The following is a 14,244-nucleotide window of genomic DNA, read 5'->3' as shown; positions in this document are numbered from 1 at the left end:
TACGAGACGTACGATTCCCCGGAAGGCTGCACTCTGATAGTAACCTCTTTTTTTGCAGCCAGTTGATGATCCGTCGGGTTTCCGAAGAGGTTGCGGAGCCTCTCTTTGAAGGCATCCCAGCTATACAGCTGCTCCAAGTGTGTCTAGAACCAGACACGCCGTGTCCCGCCCAAGAATAGTGTCACGAGGTGGTGACGTTGAAGAACACAGTAGCAATACTGTGAAAGACAAAACTAACTTTTATTGGGCGAACCTGTGCCCACAAAAACAGGCTACACTTATAGCACAACGATAGCGGCGAACACGGTCGGCAGTCGACGAAAATCTGATCAGCGGGTCAAGCGCGTCGGCTTTTATCGATCAGTCATCAAATGTTCCAGAGTAACCACTGGGACCCGCGTGTCTTCCACAAAGTGCTACACTATTCGCGTCGTGCATGCGTGCACGACGCGACACAAGTTGCGGTTAAAGACAGTGGACGGAACCATCGATAACATTCCAGAAATTTCTTTTACATGCAGGCGCGTCCTGCACTGTGCGATAACATTTGTTAGGCGGTGAGAAGGGGTCGCTCGATAAATATAAAGAAGTACACGTGTCATTACCCCCCTCTTAAAAATCATCGTCCCGATGCTACAAATATAAGAAAGCAAAACACAAAAACACATCATTAAACAAAAGTAACAAAACACCGAAAAGAAATAAAGTCCAAAGGTCAGTTACGCAAAGTCCCAAAGTTCATTAACGCTGGTAGTACGGCCTGAGTCGCACAACATGGAACTACTTCAGGTGGTGAGCGGCGCCGCTCTGATAGCGAAATGCCGTCTGGCACGACCTCATAGTCCAGTGCGCCAATACGTCGGATGATCTTGTACGTTCCGAAATAGCGACGCAAAAGATTCTCGCTCTGTCCTCCTCGGCGTATAGGAGTTCAAACCCAAACACGGTCACCGGGCTGGTACTCGACGAAGCGTCGTCGGAGGTTGTAGTGTCGGCTGTCGGTACGCTGCTGGTTCTTGATCCGTAGGCGGGCGAGTTGTCGTACTTGTACGGCGCGCTGGAGAAAGGTCGCGATGTCAAGATTCTCTTCGTCGCTCACGTGCGCCGGCATGGCGTCGAGCATCGTCGTCGGGTTCGTGCCGTAAGCCAGCTTAAACGGCGTCATCTGTGTTGTTTCTTGAACCGCCGTGTTGTAAGCAAAGGTTACGCACGGCAGGACCGCGTCCCACGTCTTGTGCTCGACGTCGACGTACATTGCTAGCATGTCGGCGAGGTCTTGTTAAGGCGCTCCGTGAGACCATTCGTCTGCGGGTGGTAGGCAGTTCTCCTCCTGTGGCTTGTATGGCTGTACTGCAGAATGGCTTGGATGAGCTCTGCTGTAAACGCTGTTCCTCTGTCGGTGATGAGGCCTTCTGGGGCACTATGTCGAAGCAAAATGTTCTCGACGAAAAATTTCGCTACTTCGGCTGCGCTGCCTTTCGGTAGAGCTTTAGTTTCAGCGAAGCGGGTGAGATAGTCCGTTGCCACGACGATCCACTTATTTTCGGATATTGACGCCGGAAACGGTCCAAAGAAATCCATCCCCATCTGCTGAAATGGTCGGCAAGGAGGCTTGATCGGCTGTAGTAATCCCGCTGGCCTTGTCGGTGGTGTCTTGCGTCGCTGACAGTCTCGGCATGTCTTGACGTAACGGGCGACGTCGGCGGTCAGACGCGGCCAGTAATACCTTTCCTGTATCCTCGACAGCGTTCGGGAGAATCCAAGGTGCCCAGCTGTTGGATCGTCATGTAGGGCGTACAGTACTTCAGGACGCAACGCTGTCGGAACAACAAGAAGGTAGCTGGCGCGGACTGGTCAGAAGTTCTTCTTTACGAGCAGGTTGTTTTGGAATGTGAACGAAGACAATCAACGCTTAAATTCCCTAGGTACTACGTCGGTGTTCCCTTCCAAATACTCGACGAGCCCTTTTAGCTGCGGGTCTGCTTGTTGCTGTTTAGTGAAGTCTTCTGCGCTTATTATTCCGAGGAAGGCGTCGTCATCCTCGTCGTCTTGCGGCGGGGGATCGATGAGAGCGCGTGATAGGCAGTCGGCGTCTGAGTGTTTTCGTCCGGACTTGTAGATTACCGTGACGTCATATTCTTGCAGTCTGAGGCTCCACCTCGCCAGCCGTCCTGAAGGGTCCTTTAAGTTAGCTAGCCAACACAACGCGTGATGGTCGCTGATGACATGGAATGGCCTGCCATATAGGTAAGGGCGGAATTTTGCTGTAGCCCAAATGATGGCGAGACATTCCTTTTCACTCGTAGAATAATTGCCTTCCGCTTTTGACATCGACCGGCTAGCATAAAATATCACCCGTTCATTTCAGTCTTTCTTCTGGACTAGGACGGCACCGAGGCCTTGGCTACTGGCGTCACTGTGGATTTCGGTATCGGCGTCTTCGTCGTAATGTGGAAGTACCGGCGGTGACAGCATGCGTCGTTTTAGTTCTTGAAATGCGTCGGCCTGTGGCGTTTGCCATTTCAACTCGACATCAGATTTGGTTAGATGCGTTAGCGGCTCAGCGATGCGTGAAAAGTCCTTTAAAAAGCGACTGTAGTAGGCACACATGGCAAGGAATCTACGCACTGCCTTCTTATCAATGGGTTGCGGGAACTGTGCGATGGCAGCTGTCTTTTGCGGATCTGGGTGGACACCAGATTTGCCGATTACGTGGCCAAGGAACGCAAGCTCATCGTAAGCGAAGCGACACTTTTCCGGCTTCAGAGTGGGCCCTGATGACTTGAGGGCCTCTAGTACTGTCGCAAGCCGCCTGAGGCGATCGTCGAAGTTTCCAGCGAAGACAACGACGTCATCCAAGTAAACGAGACAGGTCTGCCATTTCAATCCTGCTAAAACCGTGTCCATCACGCGCTGGACCGTTGCAGGCGCCGAGCAGAGTCCGAATGGCATAACCTTGAACTCGTAGACGCCGTCTGGGTTGATGAAGGCCGTCTTTTCGCGATCTCTTTCGTCTACTTCTGTTTACCAATAGCCAGACTTGAGGTCCATCGACGAAAAGTATTTAGCGTTGCAGAGCCGATCCAATGCGTCGTCTATCCGTGGAAGGGGGTATACGTCTTTCTTTGTGATCTTGTTCAGTCGACGATAATCGACGCAGAAACGTAGGGTTCCTTCCTTTTTCTTCACTGGGACAACAGGAGATGCCCACGGACTTTTCGACGGATGGATGATGTCGCCGCGTAGCATTTCGTCGACATGTTACCTAATAGCTTCACGCTCTCGCCTCTAAACTCGGTAAGTGCTCTGGCGGAGTGGTTGAGCGTACTCTTCGGTTATTATACGATGCTTTGGAGGTGATGTTTGTCGAATCTTCGATGAAGTCGAAAAGCAGTCCTTGTATCATTGGAGAACACTTCTGAGCTTTTCCTGCTTGCTCATGGGGAGATTTGGATTTACGTCGAAGTCTGGTTCGGGGACTATGGTCGGAGGGGTAGATGCGGCAGAATCTGAGAGGACAAAGGCATTGCTCGTTTCCACAATTTCCTCGATGTGCGCGATTTTCGTGCCCTTGCTGATGTGCTTGAACTCCTGACTGAAGTATGTCAGCAACACTTTCGTGTTTCCTCCGTGCAGTCGAGCGATCCCTCTTGCGACGCAAATTTCACGGTCGAGCAGTAGACGTTGGTCGCCTTCGATGACGCCTTATACGTCAGCGGGCGTCTCGGTGCCGACCGAAATAACAATGCAGAAGCAGTGAACGAAGTGACCTTCGTGCCGTCTATTGCTTTAGCGCAAGAGTGGCCAGGACAGAGCGCGCACAAAGGTAGCCGCCTGCAGATCCCTTTCTAGATACCACGCATGCCAGCGCGCGCAGCCGTGCAAAGTACGCACTTGCAGGCGGAGTCGAAGTCTGCCCCCCTCCCGCCCGCGCTTCCTCCCCGCTTTCCTCCATATACAACGCTAGAAATGAGCCGCGATCGTCAGTTGCCCTTGCGCCCAGTCGCGAAATGCCCAATTGCTGCCGGAGCCCAAAGCCGCCCCCTTGCATCCAACAGCAACCTTTCGCGCGACGGAAGACGACGCCTTCCCTCACCGCTTTCTTTCTTCGCGTGCGCCACATTAATCCGCGATCGTCGGCTTCCATCACGTGCTTACACTCGCACATACAGCATACGACGCGCGGCGTCGGTGTTATTGCCCTTGGACTTTATACGGAGCGTCACGGCGACGGCAAAAGAAATACGCCTGGAGTGTCCACACAATTGCCACCGCAATAATACAAGGATGAGCAGCAACGCAAGCAATAAAAGATGTATCGAGTAAGAAATAACAGCAAGCATAAAAGAATAGAAAACCTTTTAATGCACGAAAGCGAAGCACGAAAAAGTTGAGGAATGAATACTGCATATAAATATACAAATGTAGTAGAACTAAAGAAGCATGAACACGAAAAATTTTAGAAATAATCTTATACGAATCAGGAAAGAACAAAATCAAGAGCGAAATCAGGAAAGAAACAATGTATGAGATATCAAATGGAAGCTCCTTAAGTTTCTCGAAGCGAGATCCGGATTCCTTAGAACACATACCTGTAGTTATATATCTAGGTACACCAAGGAAGAAGCTTGTGCGGCCTGCGGTAAAGCTAGGGAAGCGAGGGAGCGCAGTTGTCAGTTTACGCTTAGCTGGCCTCCCAAGCCTATGCGTTAGTGATAGCAGGGGGAAGGTAAGTATGCCCACAAAAGAGATTAGTAAAAGGCGATGGGAGGTTTTCTGGCAGAAATGTAGGCACATCACGAACAACGGAGCCTTACAAAAACAAAGTTTCGAATTGTGGTTGAATTGTGGAATGTTTGATGGTGGGAATTATTTGTGTGTTATATAAAAAGACAAAGTTAGGACATTGGGCAGAACAAGAACTAAACCTTGATGGCGCAACCAACCGCCCTGTTTCAAAGGGGACGCTGAGAGTATCGATCCATCCTTCCATCCTCACCTGGCTGTGCCGAAAGGCTCTCGACAGCCGATTGCTCTGCTTGTTCAGCGTGAGAAAACACGGCAAGGGAATGTATTTTCGACTTAAATTATGCGCGCCAGTTAAAGGCGACCTTTTCACAACATAGTTATCTGCATAATAGTCAATCGTAGGATGCTATTGGAAAGCGTGCATTTATCGCGCTTGGCCATGAAGTGATTAGGGACAGGAAACCGCTCTTGTGGCCACGTCCTGATCGCATTAGTAAATCGATGCTTGCGCTACTTGTATCGCGTTTACGTATTATTCTCTCCCTGGACACAACACCTACATGATAAGAAGATCTATTGGAAAAGCCAGCTCTGTCACAACGGAAGAATGGTCTCGGCGCCAACAGCTCACGGTCTGCCCTCGCGCTTTACATTGATGATAGTGCCCCTCTACGGCTTGCTCCCTGTTCATCATGTTCATAACAATAATCCCGGTGGTGAAGGGGTGCCATCTTAGGGATTCAATGCGAAGAAAGGACGAGAGGGTAGAGATGCGGTTTGAGTCTGCTGACGTGGACCGTGACGTGGACCGTGACGAAGACGGCGCTTGCCCGACGATGGGTCGACCGGCTCTATGACATAAGTGCGGGATACCGGCACTCGATAACGCGGTATCGCCCGTGATACATAGCAGCAAACTAGGGAGTGAGGCCAGGAGCGTGAAACTTTACTCTGAGCCAGACGAGGGTTTCAACGGAAAAACACTGTACATGCTGATCGTTGTCGCGGAGATCTTTCTAGAAGGCTATGCTTTTGGACGTGAACGTGCAGTCCAGCTGACGGCACTCTTCTGCATCCTAAGTTGGTGTAATTATCGTGTGAGTAAATAGTGAATATGCACCACTCATGCGTACGCTGGGAGACCTACTTTCATTGCGTAATACAAACGCGGTAAAAGTGCAAAATTAGTCTTTGAGTCTTCCGCAGCTGCTTGCAATAGTGCCGCATTGCCATGCCCACGTATTAATGCAGCACTTGTGACATTATATCAATCTAGTGCTGACGACAGGTATACCGTAAATTGAAATTTTCTAGTAGGTTAATGTTGTGCCGTATGCGTGCCTTTCGGCAGCGTGCTTAGGGAATATATATCTTTTACTTCATTTAGCAACATGAACAACAAACAATATCATCATCTTGGCGTCTTGCACGCTACTAATGCTGCTTTAGGTCGTGATGTGTCATTATCTGATAAACAATAAAAAAGTACAATTCTGGGTTTTTACGTGCTAAACTACGATTTGAATATGAGACACGGCGTGCTGAGAGACTCCATATTAATTTTGGCCACCTATGGTTCGTTAACGTTTACCCAAGGCAAGCTGACACGCCTTATACTTGTATCGAGAGTAGACACTGCAAGAGAGCTTCGCAGTCTCGCTCGTAGCATCACGTTCAGTTACTGGCGTACACCACAGAACTCTCATTGTCGTTTATACAGCTTCGACCCATCACTAAAACTCAAATTACCAGCAAACGTTTCATAATGTGACGCAATACTGCTGTGTCGGCAGTGGGTAAGAGTAGCATTCACTAACTCCTACAACTATCGCATTCGAATGGCGGACTGATACCCCTGACACACGGACAAAACTAAAGTCCTTTCCAGTAAACCCCTTTTGCTACCCTGAAGGACCCTTTGCAGAAAGGAGTTGCGCCGATGACACACGGCACTGCACTGAACTTCTTTAGGTAGTTCTTCAGATGAACGCCGCAAGAAAAATAGCGCTGGCTGTTAAAGCCACAAGAGAGAAAACATTCTTAACAAGCTGCGCATTTAATTACACTTAGCTACTGTAGAACCTAAAAATATATTTTTTCATTGTTGATGGCTAATAATGTTTATAGTCGTTTATTTTATTCGCGTTTTTGCGTTGTTAGCAGCCATTTAACTTGGTCCAGCAACTATGTGCAGCCGGTGTTTTGCTGTGCGTGCTGTTTATTCTGGTGCTGCCCACGTTTCTGTCGTCCTTTCTCACGTCTATGTCGTCCCTTCCTTTGTGCGCGCAGGCGTAACGCGTTTTATTCAATATGTTATTCCAACAACTGTGGTGTCTTCTGGGTATTTCCTGTGGGCGCTGATTGTGCAGTCTCCATCTCGCGACGTGAACACATCACATACGCGCAGCAAACGACGACGACACTGCCGGAATTTAACATGGCGGCACTAACGACGTTATGCGAGCGTTTGAGAGTATAGCTAGAGGAAATCTTCACTATTCGACAAATTGTATTAACGCTAACAATTAAAACATTTTCTCAAGGTAAAAAAAATACCTATGGGCACCGTAGTTGTGTGGCTGGTTTCCTTCTATTGACGAGTTGTGCACGCTGTGTGCGAGAGTAACTCCTTTTCCGCTCGAAAAGTAGTTGCCCGATCTCCTTTCCCGAAAAGTAACTTTGCCGTAAAGGAGATACTCCTTTGTCGTGTGTCACTGCACTTGAACGCCTTTCCGGTAGATGTCCCCTTACCTAAAGGACTTTAGAGTGCCCGTGTGTCAGGGGTATGACCGATGTGCGCTAAGTATGAAGAGACCATCAGTCATTCGCTGTGCCAACCAAGTGTGATAACTAACGTCAGGCTCTCCAGTGTGCCTTGAATAGACTGGACTATAGGTCATTCCCAGAAGCAAAGATCTTGGGAGCCTGGCCTCACTCTTCATTAGCCCAGAAAGTCATTCGAGTGCTTCTACCTGAAGACAACAGACTTGAGTGCCCGGCTGTAGCATCCTGCACCTAACTTAGTGAGTGTGAAGGTGCGAAATAGACTCATGTTTTCTCTCTCTCTTTCACTCCCCTCTCCCTTCCCCACGTGTATGGTAGCAAAGTGGACTCCGTCTGGTTAACCTCCCTGCCTTTCCTTCCTCCCTTCTCTCTCTCTCTCTCTCTCTCTCTCTCTCTCTCTCTCAAGGCAAGGCACACTGGCGTTTTGCATTTCACCCCTATCGAAATGCAGTCGCCGCAGTCGCGATTCGATCCCACACCCTCGGGCTTAGAAGCGGAACGCCATAGCCTCTACACCACCCCGGCGGGTGTTTTTTATTATCCGTAGGAATAAGACAATTCCTGCATTGATGATATTGGTGTGCTTCAGGATCTTTCCATACAAATAATGTTACAAATTAAACAATTATGCAATCAGTAACACTGTTTGCTTATATTGGAAAATTCATTTTCACATTTGGCGTCGCCTTCTGTCATATTGCCATCAATGTCTGTCTCATGTACACAAGCTGGAGTAGGCAGCATGGTGAATTTTGTCCTTTCCAAGAAACCATTAACAGCTCCGTACCTGGTGCGACGTCTCCCTCGTTACTGCGAGACAGGGTGCTGCCAGATGAAAGAGTCCACTAAGGTGGTCGATGAGACAGAAGTATCGGTGCCAGCGGCTTGGGTACCCGACGACGTTTCCTCTCTGACAAGCGCTCCACGGCTCGCCATCGCTGACGCGCCAACAATTACTTAAGCGAGAGCATATGCGGTTTGCTGGCTGTTTTAATATTTTTTTTCAGTGTAGTTGAACTCTGCGGCAGCTTGAAAAAAATTTGGGGCATAACGCTTTCCGCCAAGGGAGCCCTCAGTGATGCAGTTACGAGAACATGTCCTTTCTATAACAGTTCCCACGATTTTATGAGAAATTGCACTTCAAGTTGTTTTCCCAAACAAAATTTGTTGTTTACGAGGTACGGCGCATTAGAGGAATGGCGTGTCGCAAAACGGTCAAGTGGTGCTCTTCGTTCGGAGCAGCGAAAGAGAGATATTCTGTGTGCGTGACTTCTACCCCGACAAAGCACTTCTTGCCTAGCGGTCTCCCTTCCTTCGGAGAACCCACTATAAACTGAAAAGGAAAGCTGTGGTCAAGAAATAAAACGGGACCACAGCACGAAGGAAAACCGGCAACACTCAGCATACCACAAGGCACTGAAACATAGCGAGGCTAGGAGCACTACAGACGAAATCCGTCCCGTAGTTAACGAGAATTCCAGCACAGACTTGTGAGCTTCATATAGAGTTGAAGCTTGACCTTTTACAAAAAAGATATCGTTAAGTGCGATTCGAGCAAGAATAAGTTTATGGAGCTTGCTCAGCAGTACATGGCCACTTCTGTTGAATGTACGATTCTTCACAACCCCCTCATTTACATCTTCAGAATTTGAACAACAATAAGAATGTCAGGTAATTACTTTATTTAGTTGTAGGTCAGGGACTAGGAAAGCGCAGTTTCTTAACAAGTACACTCCACAGAATATGCACTTGATCTTAGTGAATAATAATGGCTACATCTTTTTTTAAACTTGATGCACTATAGTTCGGACACCCTCTATGATTTCTCTGGCAACAGGTGTAGAAAGCTTTCCGTTACTCGTTTCGTGACTGGTAAGGTCGACCTCGTGTCTCATGCACGAAACCTGCATATCACTCTGACAATGTTTCTTCGACATCGCAAAATATTAAATTCTTACGGTAAGATATGTCTTTCTAGTCGTTTAAGCAACCGTGCAAGATGGCAAATTCTTCGCAGGGGAAAATAGTGCGTTCTGCGTTTGCCAGTATTTTGGTCTGCAAGGTGTCAACGACTGGCAATTTTTCTTCAAACTTTAATCTTGTTTCGATTTCAGCAAGCTTAGCGTTTAAACTTTTTCGCTGCTCACAAAGAATAGCAAGCTAGCCTCTCACGAATTCTGGGCCGAACTGATGCGGCAGCGTAGGTGGATGAAGACCCCGTAGTAACTTCGTCATCTCGTCAGAGTCACTTCGTTAAGCGGTTGAAGAATGACTAGGCCCGGGAATCCGGTCCACATTACCAGGCATTGTTAACACGCGTTCCACAATCATGAAAGAATCATCAAAAATACACAACCCAGCTTAGTGGCGTAGTGGCTTTGGCATTGCGCTACTATGCCCAAGGACGCGGGATCGAATATCAGCTGCAGTGGCCGCATTTCGAAGGGGGAAATGCAAAAACAACCCCGGCTATTTCATGGACGTTGAAGAACTCCAGGTGGCCAAAAATTTTCTAGCGTTTCCCAGTACGGTTAGTCTCATAACGGCATCGGGGTTTCGGTGTGGAAACCCCAGAATTTAATTAATTTTTTTAGTAGGGAAGAGTACACGGGTGCACAAAAATAGCAATATGCAACTGTTTCTAGCTTTTTTTTTTTGCCTTATAAGGGCCAATAGTGAGTAAGGTCGGCACTAAGATATAGCAACATATTGAGTTAGCCAACTGTGGGGGATATCTATCTCCGATCGGATCCCGGCCACGTCGGCCGCATTTCGATGGGGGCGAAATGCGAAAACACCCGTGTACTGATATGGACACACCCGCTGACTGATATGGACGCAACCCACGATATAGCACTTACGCTGGGCAATTCACGTCGCATGGTCTAGCCAAGCCATTCAGTCTTCCTAATATTCGGCGAGGCACTCGTTCGGTCGTGTCGACTATGGTGGCTCGTAGACGAGAGTGTAGATTCGCGCATGTGCATTCGTGTTCCCGAAAAGAACGAATCATTGCATAGACATCGTCAAATATAGCAGTAGATAGTGTTAGCCATCTGGGCTGGATAGCGGTCTCCGACCACGCTCGTCTTTTTACTATATGAGAAGTTGGCACGCTCGATTCTCGCCCGGACCAATATGTTCGGATGGGAACAAAATGTTATCAACATCTAATTCTGAAATTTCATGTTCGTTAAACTACATATACCAAGCAATACTTAGAAGAAAGCGATAAAAGTATTACCTGAACCGCAACTCGCTACGTTACACATCACTTTAACATTACTACTACTAATAGCGCCCGCTGGGGCAGTTATGATGCTTCGCTGCAAGATATAATGTGTACCTTTATTAGCCCATAAACTCTTGTTGAGAAGAAAGCCGTTAGGTTTGTCGACGTAGCAGATATTTTAGGTACCTTCACTCTTTAACATGTAATCTATGGCCTAATACTAAGGCTCAATGTGTATACCAATGAGAAGTTTTAAACCTCAAGAACTATTTTACGAAGTGCAGTGCAATATATAGTTCAGTTGAGTCTTTTTGATTATCATGCAGTTGTATTATTTCTTCTAGCTGTTGTGAAAAGCTGCGAACTGTGGGTCAACGACGGATACTTCCACGGGAACGACACGTGTCCTACTGCGTGTTGTGGCGAGCTATTTACCCAATACTGCCCTGGATCACCCCACGATGTGTACAACGTGACTCAATGCGGCCTCTTCAATCAAACGGTTCAAACGATTGGAGCTGCAGCTTGATAAGGGGTCCCATAAAGAATAAAAACAGTTAAGGAAGGAGTGCCTCTTAAAATTACGTAACTTTTCGCTAAGCCTTCCGAAGGTATCCTTCCTTTTGCTAAAGGGTGTAAGAAGCGGTGTTATGCGTTTTCTTTATTTGTTTTATCTTTAGCTTCTTCCTTAAACGATTTTCCTATATTATTCGACTGTTGATTTTTGAACAATTCACTGATACAGGCTGCCTGTTTCTGCAGAAGCGATGCAATTGTCGCTCGGCTTCCTGAAGCACCGTGCCTCGGAGAGCAGCTACACGCGAAACAACTTTTTCGTAGATAAACGACCGCCCTCACGTAAACGGCCGATTTCAAGATGCCGTGTCGTCTGCAAAGCAGCTCCTTCCTGATGCTGCCGGCAGGCGGCGACACAAGTCTCTGCCAGGGCCTGCTCTTCAGACGCCATCTTTCCCATAGGCGAAAACAGTTTCTCAGTTTTGTCTTAAAATCAGGCAGCTAATCGTGCCTAGCGTTATAGTAAACAAAGCAGAGAACAAAATGCGATCGCTCTGCAAAATGTGAGCAAGAACAGTGCAGCGGTCAGTGAATATCTTTTTTTTAACACACGCAGCCAAATATTCAAGACCCTCTCTAATAATGAAATAAGTAAATAACTGCACATGTCCTAAATAAACCTTACGAAAAGGAAGGAAGGAAAACAATGCTGGACACCACCGCAACAGCCAAGCGCATTTGCTGACACTCATGCCCAGGAATTAGGGACATTTCGTCCAGTTCCTTTCTTTCGCCACCACGTGGCATATCGACCTTAAAGAATTCAAAACTCCCGCTATGACGTATGCCATGACGCCCAACTAACGAAAACACAATAAAAAGAAGGACACACACACACACACACACACACACACACACACACACACACACACACACACACACACACTATTGCTATCTCTTTACCTCGGCACTTGGAAACAAGCGCGCCGATGTGTAAGGGTTATCTCGAAGATAGCCAGCTACTTGCTCTACTGGAACTGAATCGACGATTTTGCGAGACACCTGGCCGGACAGCTTGTCGGAATTCTGGAGAGATGTCTGGCCGAGATAATGGCTCCTGCAAAGCTTGACTACTTCTGTGTTTCGAGCGTTTTTTTTTTTTGTTGTTATTCCTACACAACGGTGGCCACGGGCTTGCGTATACGTCCGCGTTCGGTTTCACGGGTTTCCTATGGAATAGGCGTGATGCATTAAGTTCGAGCTCAGGTCGAGCACATCTCCGATGCCAGGTACACAAGTGTGATGTGTGGTGCGCGACATGGTGCGGTTATCGGGACGGTCATGAGCAGACGACAAGGGGGGCGCGCGCCGAGGCAAATTCCGGGCTGGAAGGTGAAAAACGACAATGCCGAAAAGCGTCCGGCACGTGAACGCACGGCACAAGAAAAACAACTAAAAGAAGAAAACCAAACCAATTAGGAAAGCCCACGGGGCGTCAGGCAGCCAATCGGAGAATGCCTAATCGGCCAGAGAAAAGAAAAAGCGTGAGATGCAGGGTAGACGAAGGGGAGACGCCAGGAGAGTCCCAGGAAGCGACGAAAGGAGGAGGTCAACCACCGGAGCGGGCGTTGAAGACGGGCCGTCGGGTTCTGGACCCGAGCCACCAGGACTTCACCCGACCGGGGCCTCCTGCCAACCTGTTCCTGTGCGTCGCCCGTGTACCCGAGCGTGCCGCCAGCTCCTCAAAGCCGGTGAGCTTCTGTGCTCGTGGGTGCGACGAGAACAGTCGGGCTACGGGCCCGAGTTCTACGCCAGCTGCCCTGCCAGAACGCCGTCCCCGTCTGTCGTGCCGCCTGCTGCCCGAGGGCGGCGTTCGAGCTTCTGTGCCCGTGGGCAGGACAAGAGCAGTCGGGCTACGGGCCCGAGCTCAGCACCCAGCTGCCCGGCCAGAACGCCGCCGCCGTCTACTCGTGCCACCAAGCCGCCTGCTTTACCTCTCCAAGCCAGAGCTGGCGCGCTCCGGTCGCCCGGTCAACCAACTTACACCACGACCTTTGGTGAGACCGGCGCCACTCCTTTCGTCAGTTTGTCGCCGCGTCGCCGCGTCGAGACTGTTGTGTGTCTCTGCTGTCGTTGCAAGCCCGGACTCGCGCACTAGTTAGCTCCATACTAGCCCCAAGTGTGTTTCTTTCTGCGAGTATGTCTATTTGAGGGTTTCTTTTATGTTTTCTATTTTCTTCTATTTATTTTAAGCTTTTTTGTTCCATTAAAAGATTGTGTGTGTGTTCAAACCAACGGCTTTGTCCTCAATTGGTTTCTTGGAGGCTCCGCCTAAGAGAACCGTTAAAACATTTCAGTGCACGAACCTTTGCCCCCCTATTAGGGTCATCACAAATTGGCGTCCGCGACAGGACAAAGTCGTTCGTTTGGATTCTTTTCTAACGGCTAGGAACTATGGCTAGCACACGAGATCTGTTGGCCCGAGCCGAACGCATGGGGCTAGAAGGTGCGGAGTTGAGGGCATGGTTGAACGAGCAGGAAGCACGTGCGCGAAAAGAGCGGGCAGCGGAGCGCAATGCTAGGAGGGAGCAACTTGCATTGGAGGAGAAGAATTTACAATTGCGGCTATAAGTCGCAGAGGCTGAGTCCCCATATTTGGGCAAGAAACAGCCAGAAACTAGTTTGTTTGACTTAGTCACCGTAGCCCAGCGATTGGGTTTGCATGGGGCAGACTTGCACAGGTGGGTGCAAGACCGATGGTTGTTAATATGCGGGAAAGCTCGGAGAGAGTGCGACAGGCGAGTGGCAGAACAGGCAGCTGAGAGGGAACGCCTGGAGGAAGACATTCGCAGGGTGCGCGTTCGCATCAAGGCACTCGCGGATGCTTGTTCCGAAGGGAAGAGGTCCATTGTTGAGGATGCAGCGCAGCCGTGCAGGGGCGACCCGAGGGTTCTCTCCGACAT

At 48.9% G+C, this 14,244-nt stretch overlaps 1 long non-coding RNA gene across 1 annotated transcript in view; it reads left to right on the top strand.

Moving 5' to 3' along the window:
* LOC142571214 (uncharacterized) overlaps positions 1–11,326 on the top strand; it is a 139,053-nt gene extending 127,727 nt beyond the window's left edge. The window contains exon 5 of the long non-coding RNA XR_012825795.1: positions 11,110–11,326. This is a non-coding gene — a long non-coding RNA (uncharacterized LOC142571214). The remainder of the gene's footprint in view (positions 1–11,109) is intronic.
* Positions 11,327–14,244: the final 2,918 nt, after the last annotated feature.

The sequence above is a fragment of the Dermacentor variabilis genome, chromosome 2 (assembly GCF_050947875.1).
Source record: "Dermacentor variabilis isolate Ectoservices chromosome 2, ASM5094787v1, whole genome shotgun sequence".
Taxonomy (NCBI): domain Eukaryota; kingdom Metazoa; phylum Arthropoda; class Arachnida; order Ixodida; family Ixodidae; genus Dermacentor; species Dermacentor variabilis.
The sequence above is the reverse complement of the archived record's forward strand: the minus strand, read 5'-3'. Positions and strand labels throughout refer to the sequence as shown.